Consider the following 16,920-nt stretch of genomic DNA (forward strand, 5'->3'; position numbering starts at 1 on the left):
AGTTCTAGGCAGTAGCCATGTTGGATAATTTGTCTTATCCACTTGTCTGTTGTGATGGATTCCAGACAGGTAGGAACTGTGATAATCTGCCCCCTACAGGGGTGTAATGTTGTAGGGGAGGCACAGGGAAGTCACTGTTTGGGAGTGGAAGAGGAGTGGTTGTTGTTGTTACCTCTACCTCTTCCCTTATTGTTGTTGCCTCTGTACCCTCCTCTAAAGTAACCCTTATTAGAGGGGGTTTGTGTATGTGTTTTAAAAGATGGCGTGTTATCTGCGCTGCTCTGCTTGGAGCCTCCTCTATAAGAGGAGCGACGAAAAGAACCTCTAGTCTGGGTAGATTGTAATGCACCCATAGACTTAGCAGTGTCTGTGTCCTTTTTCATTTTTTCTAGTGTATTATCTACCTCTGGCCCGAACAACTGGTTCTGATTGAAGGGCTGGTTGAGGATGGTAGTTTGTACCTCTGGTTTGAAACCGGAAATGCGTAACCATGCATGACGTCTGAGGATAACACTGGTGTTAACTGCCCTAAATGCTGTGTCAGCTACATCTAGTGCGCATTTAATGGAGGCATTAGATATTAGTTTGCCTTCCTGTAAGAGCTCTGCTGCCTGATCTTTGTATTGATCTGGTAGATGTTCCATCAACTTTTCTAGTTGGTCGTAGTGAGCCCTATTGTAGCGTGAGAGTAAGGCTTGTGTGTTTGCTATGCGCCATATGTTTGTTGCTTGTGCAGCAATCCGTTTCCCTGACGCATCAATGATTTTTGATTCTTTGTCAGGCGGGGGGGGGGTGTCACCAGAAGTCTGGGAATTGGCTCTTTTACGTGCATTTGACACTACTAAAGAGTCCAATGGTAGATGTCCTTAATGTAGATAGGATCTGCTGGTGCTGGTCTATACTTTTTCTCTATTCTTGGATTTAGTACCCTACACCTTACTGGATCTTTAAAAATCTCTGGAGCATGTTTAATGACCCCTTTGATCATAGGTAGTATTTGAGTAGATCGTTGTGACTGCTCAAAAGTGTCTAATAAGAAATCTTCCTCAATGGCATCAGAGTGCATTGGAACTCCGTGGTAAAGTGCAGCTCTGTTTAGTAGATGATTGAACCCAATACTATCCTCTGGAGGGGAAGGTTTTGTTGGGTAGTACTGAGGATCAGGGATGTCTAGTGCATTATTTGGTTGGAAATTATATGCATCATCTTCCTTGGTATATTCTGGGTTGAAATCTTCATCCTCATCTAAGGGATATGTATGTGTCTCTGGTACATCATCCCCCCACCTAAGTCATACTCTTCGTCAGTGTGGTGTGATGATGGAGGAGATTGAGCAGGAGAAGTTATAGGCTCAATATATGGAGTGATAGGAGAGGAAGAAGGTGAAGGAGAGGAAGGGTGCATTGGAGATGTTGCACAATCCTTTTTGTCAGGAACCACAGTTGGAAGTGGTGTGTCTGCTGGTCTCTTTTTGTGTGGAATTGCTTCCACATGTCCAGTTTTTGGATTGATATAGACCTTTTTCTGCTTTGGATCTGGTCTAAATAGTTCTTCCTCTTGTATAATCCTCTTCGGCGCCGATTTCTTCGGTGTCGATAGTGGTTCTTTAGTGTTGTTTGCTTTAGGAGGAGTTATTGAGTCCTGTGGCAATTTCTTCGGTGCCGAAGGTGGTTTAGGCTTGTGTGTATCAGGCCTTGTGGTCTTTGGTACCGTTATCGAAGATTTCGGCGTGGAGACAGGTTTTGGTGGGCCTGTTGCGCCGGAGTCTATTTTCTCGTCTTTGTTTTTGGAGCCGGATGGTTTCGGAGTCGAAGCTTTCGGTTCCGTTACTGTTTTTGGTTTCGATGCCTGTTTAGGTTTGGGTGCCGAAGAGTCTTTGGGCGCCTAAGGGTGTGTTAGCTTCGGTGCCGAAGAGTCCTTCGGTGTCGAAGGATGTTTCGGTGCCAATGGAGGAGGTGGAATTGGCACATGTGTTTTTTTCGGTGCCGAGGCACCGGAAGGCGTAGTCTTTTTCCTCGGAGCCGAGCCGGAAGGCGGGGCGTTGGAGGTAAATTTCGGTCTCGACTGGGCCCCATGGGCGGAGTGCTGACCGTTGCCTTTGGTTTGGGCAGTGTCTGTTGTGAAGGGGCAGAGGTACTCACGGGTTGTCGAGATGGAATCGAATAGTCCGAGTCCTCTGCTCCCGATATGATCTGGAGATCAGGAGAGTCTTCAGGAAGCAACTCAAGACCTGGCTGTTCGAGCAGTAGCGGACCCACCCTCCCCAAGCGCCTTGAGACCCTCCGGGTGAGTAGCGCGCTATACAAATGCCTTGATTGATTGATTGATTGATTCCTCGGCGAAGAGTGGAGCCTCGTCCTCGGAGATATCTTCGAGTGGGTTCTCATCCTCGGAGACGTCTTCTTCGACGATCTCCTCCTCAAAGACGGCCTCCGGTGCTGGCGCTGATCTCCTCATCTCGTGTCGACGGGCCCTCCGATCCCGAATGGTCTTTTTCGATCGGAAGGAGGCACAGGCTGTGCAGGTCGACTCGTCGGGTTCTGGCGAGAGACAGAGGTTGCAAACCTCGTGATGGTCGCTATGAGGGAATTTTGCTCGACATATCGGGCATCTCTTGAATGGAGTTCTGTCCATGAGGCGTAGGCCGTGCGGCGCTGATAGGCCCAACGGCCCACGTCGACGCACCGGGATGTAGCTGGTGATGTCGAAAAGTGTCTTCGATGTCGAAAGTTGTTTGTTTAAAGTTTCACGCTTCGAAAATGCCGAAAAGAGTCTTTTCTAGCCGGAGAGGAAAACTTTCATCCGAACCCAGTGGCGGAAAAAAACAATCTGAGGATGGAGTCGATGACCATGCGCAGTATTGTCCAAGGGAGGAGTCACCTGTCTCGTGACTACAAAGACTTCTTCCAAGAAGACGACAACAACAACCTGCAATCATCCTAGCCCAACACCAGGTGGCGATCTATTGATAAATGTACAATCTGCAGCTCATATGCCTCGAACGTGGTGTTTTCTCTGTTTGAGGCCTTTTTCTGCTCCGAGGCATGGGAGTCAGGCCCTTCGGTGGCAGTTTTTTGGTCGGCTCAGAGTGTGTTCTCGGTGTCGAGGAGCCAGTGCCAGTCTTCGGCGCTGAGTGCTTGGATGTTGAAGCAGCGGTCAGCGTGGATGAGGATGGCATCTTTTTCGGTGCCGGGATGTCAGTACTGGGGGTAGGCTGACTCGAGCCCGAGTCGCCTGAAGGCTTAGTAGGCTTCTTTACCGGGCCCGAAGGTGAGGCATGGGAAGCAGTCTCTCGGTGTGCACCTGGGCCCAAAGGTGAAAGTGTGACCGAAGCTTTTTTTGAGGGTGTCGAGGAAGGGTCGGGGACAACGTGTGTACTTACGACCCGCTGTGCCGGAGTGATGTCCTCCACGTCTGAGTCCTCGGCTTCAGAGTCGCTGACAATGCCTTCTTCGACCCGCTCCTGTTGTGGCACGTCGACGCCCTCTCGGAAGATGTCATCGGGGATCGAAGATGACGAGCGAGCCATGATCCTTCGAGCTCGTCGATCCCGAATTGTCTTTTTGGAGCGGAAGAAGGCGCAAGCTGAACAGTCCCTGGCCTCGTGCTCCGGTTAGAGGCAAAGGTTGCACACCTCATGGAGATCGGTGTGGGGAAACTTCGAAGCACATTGAGGACACTTCTTGAATGGCGTCCTTTCCATGAGCCAGAATATAAGGCCCAGGTAGGCCTGAAGGCCTTCGTCGACGAGCGGAATTGAACACTTCGAAGTTGTTGAGAGTCGCATCGATAGAGGAACGTGTTCGAGACAATACAGTCGAAACGGGTGAAGTATTGCGTGCCGAAGGTAAAATCGATTCCAAACCGAAGCGCAGGAAACACATCCGAGCCCGATGGCGGGAAAAAAACAATCTACAGATGGAGCCGATGCCCATGCGCAATGTGATCCAAAGGAGGAGTCACCGATCTAGTGACTTCCAAAGACTTTCCGGACAAAAACAAGTGCAAACATCCAGGCCCAACACTAGATGGCGATCTATGCAACAGTGTGTAATCTGCAGCTCATATGCCTCGAACAAGGGTGTTTCATATTAATACTCTTAAGAACCCCATACAAGAACCATCACTTGGACCAGATCCTCTGTAGCAATAATAAAAACAGTCCTATACATTCTCCATTCTCAATAATTTTAAAATGGAAACAGCGATATAGGTCTTGGGATCATGTTGCAACATCCTTCCAAATGGCGGGAAGGACCAATAATTGCCCTATATTGTTGAATGATCAAATTTACACAAATCATACTTTTCCCATGATGTATGTTGATCATTTTGGCAATACTATGGAGGAACAACCAGCATCAAGTCCCTACGGTGCCTCCATACCGTGCATATTGGTGAGGTACTTGAAACCTACATACATATCCCATGGTGGCTATAGATATACTACCCCAGAAAGATATGAAACTCATTGTCCGTGTTGTGTCCTAATTGGGTGGTTCTAAGGCAGCAGATCCATTTAGCTTCAATCTGTCTTAATAGCAACTCTCTATTCCCACCCTGTGGATTCTCTATTATATAATCAATCCCAAAGAACCAAAAACTTGGATCATTTGGATGGGCAAGTTTGTAGTGCTCAGTCCTAGGGTATCTTGTGTCCCCATTTCGCAAGGCTCACAATGTTCCTGAATGTGTGTCTTCAAGGACTGGACTGTACTGCCCACATAAATCCTATTACAACCACACCCTACTATGTAAACTACAAACCTTGTGTTGCAACTGATGAAATGTCTTATGCGATATGTTTGGCTTGTGTTAAATCCAAATTCCTTCCGTTTATTTTTACCAAAACGACACACGCAACAGCCATTGCAGGTGAAGAAATCTAATGGTTTTGATGGTAACCATGAGTTATTGTTTTGTGCAGAGGTGACATAACTTGGACACAATGAATTCCTCAATCTACGACCTCTCCTACAGACAATTCTAGGGTTTTTGTCCACCTCATTGCATAACCCGGGTACTTTTGTAAGGAGATGCCAATGTTTGCTTTGGGCCCTGTAAAATCTTTTCACTGTGGAGCGTATATGTAGTGACTGTCTTCAACTATGCTGACGATCTTCAGATCATATTCCCTCTTAGCTCCCCCAACGCCATAAGTGAGTTTCAATCCACCATGCTTCACATCCAGCGTTGGACGGACGTTAACCATCTGAAACTTAACCCAGGCAAGACGGAGCTGGTCCTGCCAAGGAACAGCAAGAATAGCTGGGGCACGCATTTCTGGCCGCCAGAACTCGGGCCTCCTCCCATTCCCTCTCCCTCCGTGAAAAGCCTAGGGGTCACCATCAACGCTGACCTCTCGCTTCGTGGGCAGGTCGGCGCTGTGATCTCCTCCTGTGTCCACCAACTATGGAAAATCAGGAAAATCGCACACCTGCTGACCCATTCAGCTTTGATTCAGGTGGTGCTTGCACTAATACTCTCACGGCTCGATTTATCAAATTCTATCTATGTCGGTCTGCAAAAAAGGCTTCAAATGGTCCAGAATCAGGCAGCCAGACTGATCCATAAACAACCTAAGTGGTTGTCAGCCAGACCTTCCCTAGCACATCTTCACTGGCTCCCGACAGCCCATCGAGTATCCTTCAAGACTGGCTGCTTAGCCTTCAAGGCTCTGCACAGCAAAAGCCCTAGATTCATCAGTAGCATAATCACCAAATATACCCCGCGGCGTAGTCTCCGCTCAGCCCACCACTTCCTGCTCACCACTCCGTCCTTCAGACGGAAATGTCTGGGAGGCTGCCGCTTCTCCCACTTGGCCCCCAGATTCTGGAACTCTCTCCCTCTGGCACTCAGTAGCTGTAATAACCTCCTCAGCTTTAGAAAGGCTCTGAAAACATGGCTATTTGAGCAAGCCTATGCCTAGTAACTCGGCTGCAACAGTCTTCAGTATTCAGCGCCATGAACCCCAAGGGTGTACGCGTGGTTTATAAGTGCTTACTAACATAACATAAATAGGAGTTTATTGGGTCCCTGTTGTTTCCTGTTTTGTTTCGTATTCTGCCTTGTCTTTAAGGTGGCATCTCTTGTCACTTCCAAAACTTTCCTCTCAGCCTGGGCCAAATATTTCGGCTCATAACCCCTATTTAGAAATTGTGCTTTGGTCTGAGAGATATTTGCCTTAAAAGGCAAATCCTCACTGCAATTTCGTTTAACACGAATCATTTCTCCCTATGGGATATTTTTAACAACTGAAGCCGCATGTGCACTGGTAGCATGAAGGATGCTATTTAATGCTATCTTTTTGCCGGAACATTGTACTGTGAATAGTGCTCTCCTTCACATAGAAGCGCAAATCCATTATATGGATTATATGGATTGTCATTTAGATATTGAAAATACTGTTGGAGTGCCTCACACGAGCCCGTCCAGAGGCATATTATATCATCAATGTACCTCCCCCAAAAGGCAATATAATCTGTCCGGGGGAGACACCCTTACCCCGGCATGCTCCCTCTCATACCAGCCCATAAAGAGCCCGGCATAAGAAGGAGCAAATCGGGAACCCATGGCTGTTCCCTGGCGTTGGTGATACCAGCATCCATCATTGATAAGAGAATTCCTTGATAATATGATAACAATCATCTCTAATATCATTCGATTTCTTTCAAAGTGGTCGGCCCGATCCCGGTCATGAAAGGATTTCACTGCCAACAATCCAATGTTCTTATGTATGCATGTATAGAGACTTGTTACGTTAAAAGTTATAAATTGTAACTCTTCAGACTAAGTGAAGTTATTAAATTTGGTCAATATGTCTTTGCCATCTCGTCTATATGATGGTAGGTTGATGACAAACTGTTGAAGTGTGATGTCCACAATTTCAGACAATCTCTCAGTGGGTGATCCCTCCCTCGAAATGAAAGACCTACCAGAGGGGAAAACACCCCCGTTGTGAACCTTAGGTAGTACATATATGCATGGTGATCTTGCATTACTGACCCTTATATATCGATATTCATCATCAGACAATAGGCACATGTTGACAAGAAGTCTGTCAGTTACTCATAGATGGCATATTGTGCTTTTAATAATATAGGATTACAATTGAGGTGGGTAAGGATTAACCACAACTTGCATCGGCCCAACATGGCTGCCACTTACAAACCTATAGTTATTAATATTATGAAATTGGTGCGATTTCGGGGAGATTTGACGTAGATTGGTTTTTCCACCATTGAACTGTTGCTATATAAACATGGGCTTCCTCATTGGCTGTGTTTGAAGGACTGAACGCAGCGTTTTTGTCTTGCAATACTGATTCAGGTAAGATGGCATCATGTCTCTCTTGGTGCTTTGTTTTACATACAGGCTGATGGGACTTACCCTATACAGTCATTTACTAACGGAAAGAACTGTTGGAAGAGTGCCATAGCGCTGTGGGTAATTGAGATGTCTTCCCTGTGGGGGATGGATGTTTGCCCACTTTGAGACAGGAAAGTTTTGACTATCTGCATATGAGCTGTGCACCCATATGACTAAGCGCGACTTTCCGGAACTCTTTAGCAGACGGAAACATTTGATTATCGGTACACTAACAAAGTTACCAGATGACACGGTGACATTTTTCCTGGGCTCCCTACTGGCCAACAAGATTTGACTGATTTAATTTGGTACACATTGGAGTGTCATTTGGGAATTGGATATGGGAGATTGCTCATTTATCTGTTGTATTTGGAATATGGGAACTCGGAGCCAGGATTATGGGATAGGTGCTACTGGTAGGACCCGTGCTAGCTCTGCAGTTTGCCTATGGCGTGGGTTACAACTTTTGTAACTCTCTTTTCAGGTATTGGGACTAGGGGAACAATTATCCCTACAGAAAACTACAGACTCTTGTGATGCAGAGTGAATAATAGAGAAAACAATTGATGGACCAAATGGAAATCATAATTGACACCTAATTATACATAAATATTAGGTAGGTCTTGTTGTTTTTCTTTATAGAGATATGGTGGTATGTTTGCAGCAACTTCTTAGAAGACGATGCAGGAGTTACATATGTCTGTATAGCAGAACAGTGTATCACTTCAATCTTGGAACTCTGTCCTGCCAGACGGATGTATGGAACACTCAAATGTTACACACGTAACCAACGTGACACCTTTGAAACAATCATGACGATCAAGCTTGAACATGAGAAACATAGAGTGTGTTCTATTCACACGCCATTTTGGGTTGATGACTGATATATGTTTGAGTTTGTGCAATCAACTTGAGGTGAGGGTGCATTAAGGAAGGGACAGGTAAATTACTGTTTAAGCTTATAAAACCTGTTTTGTAAACAGGGACCTCGCATACACAAATTTGGAAGTTTGAGTAAATTTATAAATGTTACTGAAGTAAATCTGAAATAAAAGTAAAAACCTCAAGGTTGTGTTTGTGAGCGAAGCCAGGACACGTGCCAGTCCCCTTGTTCAACCTCCAGCACGTCTGGCTGAAGAATGTGTGCAGCGAGACTGGATGCATGGTTAAGTGTGGAGCTCCCCATAGACTAGACGAGGCATCCAACAGGATGGGTATAAGGATATCGGGGGAAGACAATGCAGGACCATTTCTGGCCACACACAATAACAACTGCATGCCTGTGTCAAGGCCTTGTACCCAGTTGACTTTGTATCCAACCTCGCACCAAACCGCTCTAGACACCACGTCCAACAGCAATAGTCATGGGTCCCATGCGTAGGTGGATGTTCTGCATCCATTTTCAATGAAACAATGCAGTTAAATGACATAAGGCATAAAAAAGCAAGACATAAATCGAGCTCCTTCCATTTTGTTCCAATGTAAAAGTGTTTTTCACAAGCTATAAAATGTATATGTTCATACTACATGTTACGAAATATTTGAAGATGGCACTGAAGCGTTCTCTCCAGTAGAAAATCAGGAGCTATTTTGACATATGGTCCTGATTGGGCCATTCAGTTGCTTTTGACTTTCTGCAGTTTCTCATCAAACATCAATCATTGGACATGTTGCATACTGCACTTGCCTTGTACACATCACTTTAGTACAAAGGTTCCCAACAGCTGTCAAACACTTCTGTCATTTCTTATTTGCAATGGTTACTGTATGGGGTCACAAAGGACCCTCCATTGTCGCCTTCTCCCCAATGAATGATTGATTAATTGATTGATTTGGGATTATTTCTCAAATACTTTTACATCTGTAGTCTAACTCATCCAACAGACTCTAAGATAAAGTCAATCACCAGGAGAGAGATATTTTTATTGCATTGCGAAAAGGTTAGGTGATCAGAGATGGAACACACATGTAAAAGGAGTGAGTTCAATAGTTTTGGTCCAGCCGCTGTAAGTGCCCAACAACCCTACTGAGTTCTGACGAGATGAAAAAAGGAACTTGAAGTAACAGCAGGGAGCTGCCAATGTGACTTTAACTGGTAAGTGGCATGAGAAAATCCTTGAATAGATATAATGCAAAGAACCTTGAACAGAATGTGTTTGGCGAGGAGCCAAAGCACAGTTTTGCAAGCATCATTAACATGGGTGAAATTACAGAGTTTCATTGCGGGGTAGGCTGCAAATCTTGGACACCATGCTGCTTTTTAAGAGTAATGCAAGAGAGCCAAAATTAAGAGCATAGCCATAATCAACAAGCATTTACAATGCAATGGTTTCGCCTTTACAAAAGTTAGAGCTATTGACATTGCTCATGACATTTTTATTTATGGTTTTTTTTTAATTAAACATAAATAAATGGCATTGTCATTTACAATGCCAATAGCAGGGCAGGAGAGCAAGCACAAGCAACGAGGGGGCAGGACAGCAAGCACGAGCAAGGGGGGGGCAGGGGAGCAAGCACGAGCAATGGCAGGACAGCAAGGGGGGCAGGACAGCGAGCACAAGCAACAAGGGACAGGGGGACAAGCACTGAGGGGGGAGGACCGCAAGCACGAGCAACAGGGGGCAGGGGAGCAAGCACAAGCAACGGCTGGACAGCAAGGGGGGCAGGACAGCGAGCACAAGCAACGGGGGGCAGGGGAGCAAGCACAAGCAATGAGGGGGGAGGACAGCAAGGGGGGCAGGACAGCGAGCACAAGCAACGGGGGGCAGGACAGCAAACACAAGAAACGAGGGGGGCAGGTCAGCAAGCAAAAGCAACTTTTTGTGGACCTGTGAGATTGTCAGGTGGACAGGGTCATTGTCTCCCTTGGCCCCCCCACACACACACAGCCCCCCCCCCCCACACACACACACAGAGCCCCACACACAGAGCCCCCCCCCCACACACACACAGAGCCCCCCACACACACACACAGAGCCCCCCCCACACACACAGAGCCCCACACACACACACAGAGCCCCACACAACAGAGCCCCCCACCCACACAGAGCCCCACACACACACACAGAGCCACCCACACAGAGCCCCACACACACACACACACACACCGAGCCCCCCACACACACAGAGCCCCCCCCACACACACAGAGCCCCACAACAGAGCCCCCCCACACAGAGCCCCCCCACACACACAGAGCCCCCCCACACACACAGAGCCCCCCCACACACACAGAGCCCCCCCACACACACAGAGCCCCCCCCACACACACAGACCCACACACACACACACCGAGCCACACACACACGAGCCCCCCACACACACACACCGAGCCCCCCCACACACACACACAGCCCCCCCACACACACACACACACAGCCCCCCCACACACACACACACACAGCCCCCCCACACACACACACACAGCCCCACACACACACAGAGCCCCACACACACACACACACAGAGCCACACACACACAGAGCCACACACACACAGAGCCACACACACACACACAGAGCCCCCCACACACACACAGAGCCCCCACACACACACAGAGCCCCCCCCACACACACACACACACAGAGCCCCCACACACACACAGAGCCCCACACTACACACACACAAAGCCCCACACTACACACACAGAGCCCCACACTACACACACAGAGCCCCACACTACACAGAGCCCCACACTACACAGAGCCCCACACTACAGACACAGAGCCCCACACTACACACACAGAGCCCCACACTACACACACAGAGCCCCACACTACACACACAGAGCCCCACACTACACGCACAAAAGAAATCAAATGCCACACTTTTTTGCTTACATTTTCAATAAACATTTCCCTGTTAAAAAAAAATAAAGCTGTTTAAACTGTCCTCAAATAAACTTATAATACATACAAACCACTCGGCTGCCTGCCTTGTGGTTTAACCCAGCTGTAGACCAAGAGCTTTATGTCGTCACACCATAAACATGCATAATAGACGTTTATGCCTTACACTTATCCTCATTTCAGTGACCACCATTCCCTACTAAAGAAAGTGTTACCAGGGATTTATAAATTAAGCGAGCGACCCAAAAACTAATAAAAAGGCCAAAACTTTTCTACAGCGCACTCAAAAGGAGCAAAGTCATCTTTCTGACCTTCCTGCCTTCTGAACATGTTAAATCATTTTGGAAAAAAAAAACTCATCATTGCCCATTTCATACCCAAAGGCATCTGGATGACTTGCTCACTTAGTTCAGGAGACAAAAATAACTTTCTGTGACTAATGCAAGTACCAACAGAGCTTGCACACATTCACTGTTGCAACATCCAGTAATTGGCAATTTTTTTTCCTTAGTCAAGATTTGAAGACGAACAGTTTATGTAGCAATTTTACAGAACCTTTGCACAACACACATGAATTAAAAATAAAACGGATGAGAGCAAGGCTTGAGACAACGATTCATTCAAGAACACACGAGCAGGCTATATGAATCACTCTGCAACTTCCCTAACCCAAAAGGCCGACACTTTTCAGTGGCTGGGGGCACTGCAAAACTGCATGTAAAAGTAAAACTCCACCTAAAGTAGCCAGGGGCTCACAAAATATGCATATATTCTAAAGAGAAACTGGGATTTCCTCACTCCAACTTCTAGCTAGATATGTTTTCATGAAGGCGACGTCACAGAACTCCGTCATTCGAAATTAAGATTAATTATCTTCATCAGTGCTGCACTTTAACAGAGCTGGGTCTCCCTGCAGAGGGTGAACTGACAGGTGGGCGCAGTTGTGACAACGTGAGGGTGCAAACAAATACAAACAATGAACATCTTTAAAAGGGAGGAGGGGCTAAAGGGGGTCATGGCAGAGGGTGGCAGTGGTGTAGCGAATAGTGCGGTTGAGGGATGAAAATTGGTAGAAGGGATGGGTGCAAGGTCACAAAGGAATGACGGCTGGGTGGATTGACAGGTTGCAGGGTGTAACAGACACAGTAGAGCAGGGTCATATGGCCAAGAATTGTGGCACAAGTAACAGGCGGGCATATAGTGCGAATGAAGGGTGGCACAAGTAAGAGACAGGGGTTTATAGTAGGTATGAAGGCTGGCACAAGCACTAGAGGTGGAGGTACTGCCAGGAGGGTGGTAAAGAGAAAATATAAATGGCACAGACTGGAAAGAGGGTGGTGGCACAGGAGTGTGGGTGGCAGTGCGAGCAGAGTGAAATAGGCACGGAGGTGGACTAGACCACCAGGAGGGTGCTAGAGGAAGCTGGCCTTGTACAGGGAGTGAAGCCGGAGGGGAGGTGGTGTAGGCAGGAAGGTGAACAGTACAGAGATGGTGGATGCAGACACAGAAGCAGGGTGAGAAGGAGGGGTGATATGGAGAAGGAGGGGTAATAATAATAATAATAATTATTATTCTCCAGGCAGGGAGGCAAGTGCTGTACTTGTAACAGCTGTACGAGGAGATGGTGCAAAGGCTAGGCCAGCACAGACCCTCTGGACCCCCGTTCTCACTCACTGCGAGCCTTCTTGGAAACAACCGCTCAGCCTTCTCTAGGAAACGCAGCGCCTTGTCTTGATGCCCGTTCTGGATGGCAGTTAACGCTATGGCAATACAGCGCTCTGCTTCGTCCCTGTTCGATTCCATTGCGGAAACAGTCATCGGGAGTCCTGGCTCCGGCCGACGCACCTGCTGATGACGTAAACGGATTGGAAGAGCGATGCAGTACAAAGGCGTCACCAGTTTCAGTGCTGACTGATGCTGTTTCTTCTGACCATGGAAACGAAAGAAGGACTTTGTGCCTCCCGTGGACGCATCCTACTGAAAGCCCCATCTCACGTTGACTTCTTAGACACACATACTTGCTTACGTTTGAAAACACGGTTGCTGCCGAGCAACAACAAGTTTTCACATATTAAAGAAGGAACTTATTACTTATCTCACCTGCAAGTAACGCATTTTCCTTTACTTTCCCTTTGTCAATATGTTGGCCACTGTATACTTCCTTCACACACATTTGCAAAGAATGTAGTTCCATACATGCCAACATTTCAGGAAAGCAAAGTGGGAGGTTTAAAAAAAATAAAAAATCGGGAGAATGGGGCTTTGACTCGGGTTACTGGCATGTATTGGCTGGTGTGCTTCTATAGGATCGGACAATTGAAACGCAAATGCCCGTTTTTTTTTCTTACCTTTCAGAAGAATGGAGCATATTGGCAGGCAGAGAGGGTGATACAAGTGTTGGGCACTGGCCTGGCAGGTTGTTGGCAGTGCATGCACCCCCCACCCCCCACCCCCCTGTGGCAGCCCGGGCTGAAACAGTCCCCCCCCCCCTACTTCGCAAGTCATTAAAAGACGATTCCTTTGTTAATGACGCTTTGTTGATTTTTCACACCTTCGAGAGCCCCTGCATCGCCACTCTTTGCTGGAAGAATTAGCACTTTACACAATACCAAGCCCTGTCAGCTGAAACCCCCGAGGAATCGGGTTTTTGCTTTTAGGAATCGGGAGGCGGGAGACTAGCCTTCAAATCGGTAGTCTCACGCCTGAATCGGGAGGGTTGGCATGTCTGTTAAGTTCCAACAGGCACATATGACCATTTCCCTGTGCGCTCAGCAGAGAGGCCAAGGATTGGAAGAGCCTTTGTTCTTAACACATTTTTGACCCACTGACAGGCACTGTGAGAAACTTGCACTGCTTTCGGCCTCCACTCTAGAGCTCTCGATCGCTACCCCTTATAAACGCCTGGATATGACTCATTTCAAAGTATTCACCATACAAGAGTAATGATGCATCACATAAACACTACAGAAACATAACATCAAAGTCATAACTAACATTCTTAGGAAACTAAACAACGGACTTGTATTACCTGAACGTGTTTGTATTAATTGTTCAGGAATTAACTAGTGTTTAGTCTGTAAAGTTAAGAACATGATTATAGGTAGGGTGACCAGACGTACCGGATTTCCTCAGGCAGTCCCGGTTTTCAAAGGTCTGTCCCAGTGTCGCAGCACTTCTGTTGATTTTAAATACTTGTCCCGGTATAAAGGTCATGTCACCCTGTAAACCTACATTTAAAGTATGCTTTCTTTTGGGGCGCCTCTGAAGTCTGAAATAATAATCCATGTTTCTGCCAGGCATCAAAGGAGGAGGTTACTGCCTGTTCGCAAAAGAGAGCGGGGTGGAGGAGGGTAGAGGGTCTGCTATTGCAATATGTAAACATAGGGTAGTAATTGTGTGTGTTTACACATACACACATTTATATACACGCTGTTGTGTGTATGCTCACACACTTACACAAGGATGCGCAAAAAAAACAAAAAAACGGGATACGGCCACATATATAAGTTAGACTAAAGACTTTAGTCCTACTTGTATGTCTGGCCTGTCTCGGATTTTGCTTCTGAAAATCTGGTACACCTTATTATAGGGCCCCCATAAGGACCTGTTTACACTTTTCGTTTTAAATTGCTACTCGGCCTGGACCCAGTGCTTAGTACACAGCAGTCAGTTTCCCCTCTCCAAAGCATCTGACGGAACCTGTGAGCTCATTGGTTGCCTGGCATCCTCGCCACACCCGTCCCTTAGTCAGCCCAGTGTTCAGCCTTAATTAGCGGGCGGGCGATTGTGTAAAAGTACGTTTGGTTGACGCTTGTAATTGGCAAAGGACTGGACTAGAATGCAGAGGCACACGTATTTTATGCGCAGCACACCCTCACTTTTTGGCAGCATTTATATTTGAAATGCTACTTATTAAACCCACGGACACCCGCGGAGTTCGCTGTAGACTACTGCGTGATGCAGGGCCGGCCCTAAATTTGCTTGATCGTTGGCGGAAAGAAAATGAGCTGTTTATTGGGCGAGGGGGGCAGGGGAGTCGTTGCCTTGAGACGGCCGGAGGTGTGAGGAAGATGAAGGGAGGGGTTTAATGGGGGTGCTACAGGTTCCGCTGAGGTACTTTAAGGGCAGTGACCGAGGAGGGGCTGAGTGGAGGGGACTCAACTCTCACAGGATGCACTGGTTCCCTCGGATGTGGAAGAGCCTGCGACTTCTCGACTCGGGGCTTCGATGCGCCTTCTGTTTTTTTCTGACTCCAGTGCATCCTTCCTGCGGCCGAGCTCCCCTGATGATAGATAGAGGGTGGGGTAATAAATCGGGAGGTGCCAGGAAGAGGCAGCAGCCGTAGGCCGTTTGCCCCTTTCTGCTCTCAACATGCTAGCCATTTGTTTTGACATCTGCACCTCCACTCCCCTATCTCCCGTAGAACATAATTCCTCCCCCAACACACACACTCTCCGACTGGCAGCCATCAGTCTGAGGGTAATATCATGCAAAATATGCCGCTTCTCAACCAAATATAACTGAAATGACAACGACCGCTGGAGGGCAGGAGACAAAGAGGGGGGGGGGGGGGGGGGGGGGTTTGAGAGGAGGTAGTTTGGCGGTGGGCAGTCCGGGGCAAACCTGGCAGAGGGAATCCATGGGCAGGAGCGAGTCTGGTGGGGTAGACAGATCACCTCAGATGGAGGGGTCAAGGGTCCGAGCAAGACAGTGGAGAGGGGGAGGGGGCGAGCATGGGCTGACAGGAATCTAGGAAAAATGGTACTGGTTTTGCACCCCAGATATGTAAATAGCATAGGGGGAAGGGTCTGACACACCGTTTCAAAGGGAGGGTGGAAATTGCTGGGCAGAGACGTGAACAGACAAACTTGGATTTGACGTGGACAGACAGACTCGGATGGTGTAAGAGAGCGACCTTGGACAGGTGGAAAGGCCACGGAGGATCACTGGAGGAGGACAGGGTTTGTCAGAGAGACAGAATTGGCAGGGCAGTGGAATCAAGGATTGGCCGAGGACGGGAAACAGAGCGTGTGACAGAGGTGTGCAAAGACAGGACTGAGGAGGGCCCCCGGGCAGGGAGGAAGGGAGAGGTAAACACAGGCTGAGACAGTGAGGAAGGGGCAGGCCTGGGATGGCTCTAGTCAAAGGAATGGGTTGGTGGCGGCATGTTGAATCACAGGTAAACAAACACTAGGTAACGAGCGTCAGTGAAAGGGGAGGGAACGGGAAAAAACGTAACTCCGCCCAGGGAAAAAATCTCGGGAACGCCCCCGAATCTGGTCCGGCCTTGACGGACAGATCCGGCACCCAATGGCTAGCCTCCATTTATGGAGCTAGCCAATGAGAGCCGGGGGACGTTCCCGAAGTCCTTATTGTCAACAAAGGATTTCACCTGCGCCGAAAAGCTGCGCAGAGCGCAGCCTTCGGCAGGCGAAACCCAAAAAGAGATAGTATGTGTGTTCCCACAACATAGCCATAAAAGAACAAAAGCTAAACATTTTCACCGTCTTTACAACTGGGAACAAAATAGACATTGTTGACCACTGCAAGTTAGTACTGGTCCAAATATAACAAAGGCTCTTTAACCCAGCCACAAACTCATGGCAATTGACCATCGATGTTCACCGGAGGTCCAAGAGGAAGGGTCTTTTCAAAGCAACAGAATCTCAGCCTTTTCTGCATTCAATTACCAAAATGCAATTAGCC

General features: G+C 47.7%; 1 protein-coding gene across 4 annotated transcripts in view; it reads right to left on the reverse strand.

Annotated features, from left to right (window-relative positions):
• Positions 1-16,920, reverse strand: part of IFI35 (interferon induced protein 35) — a 274,901-nt gene that overhangs the window by 148,013 nt on the left and 109,968 nt on the right. The window lies entirely within an intron of this gene.

The sequence above is a fragment of the Lissotriton helveticus genome, chromosome 5_1 (assembly GCF_964261635.1).
Source record: "Lissotriton helveticus chromosome 5_1, aLisHel1.1, whole genome shotgun sequence".
Taxonomy (NCBI): Eukaryota; Metazoa; Chordata; class Amphibia; order Caudata; family Salamandridae; genus Lissotriton; species Lissotriton helveticus.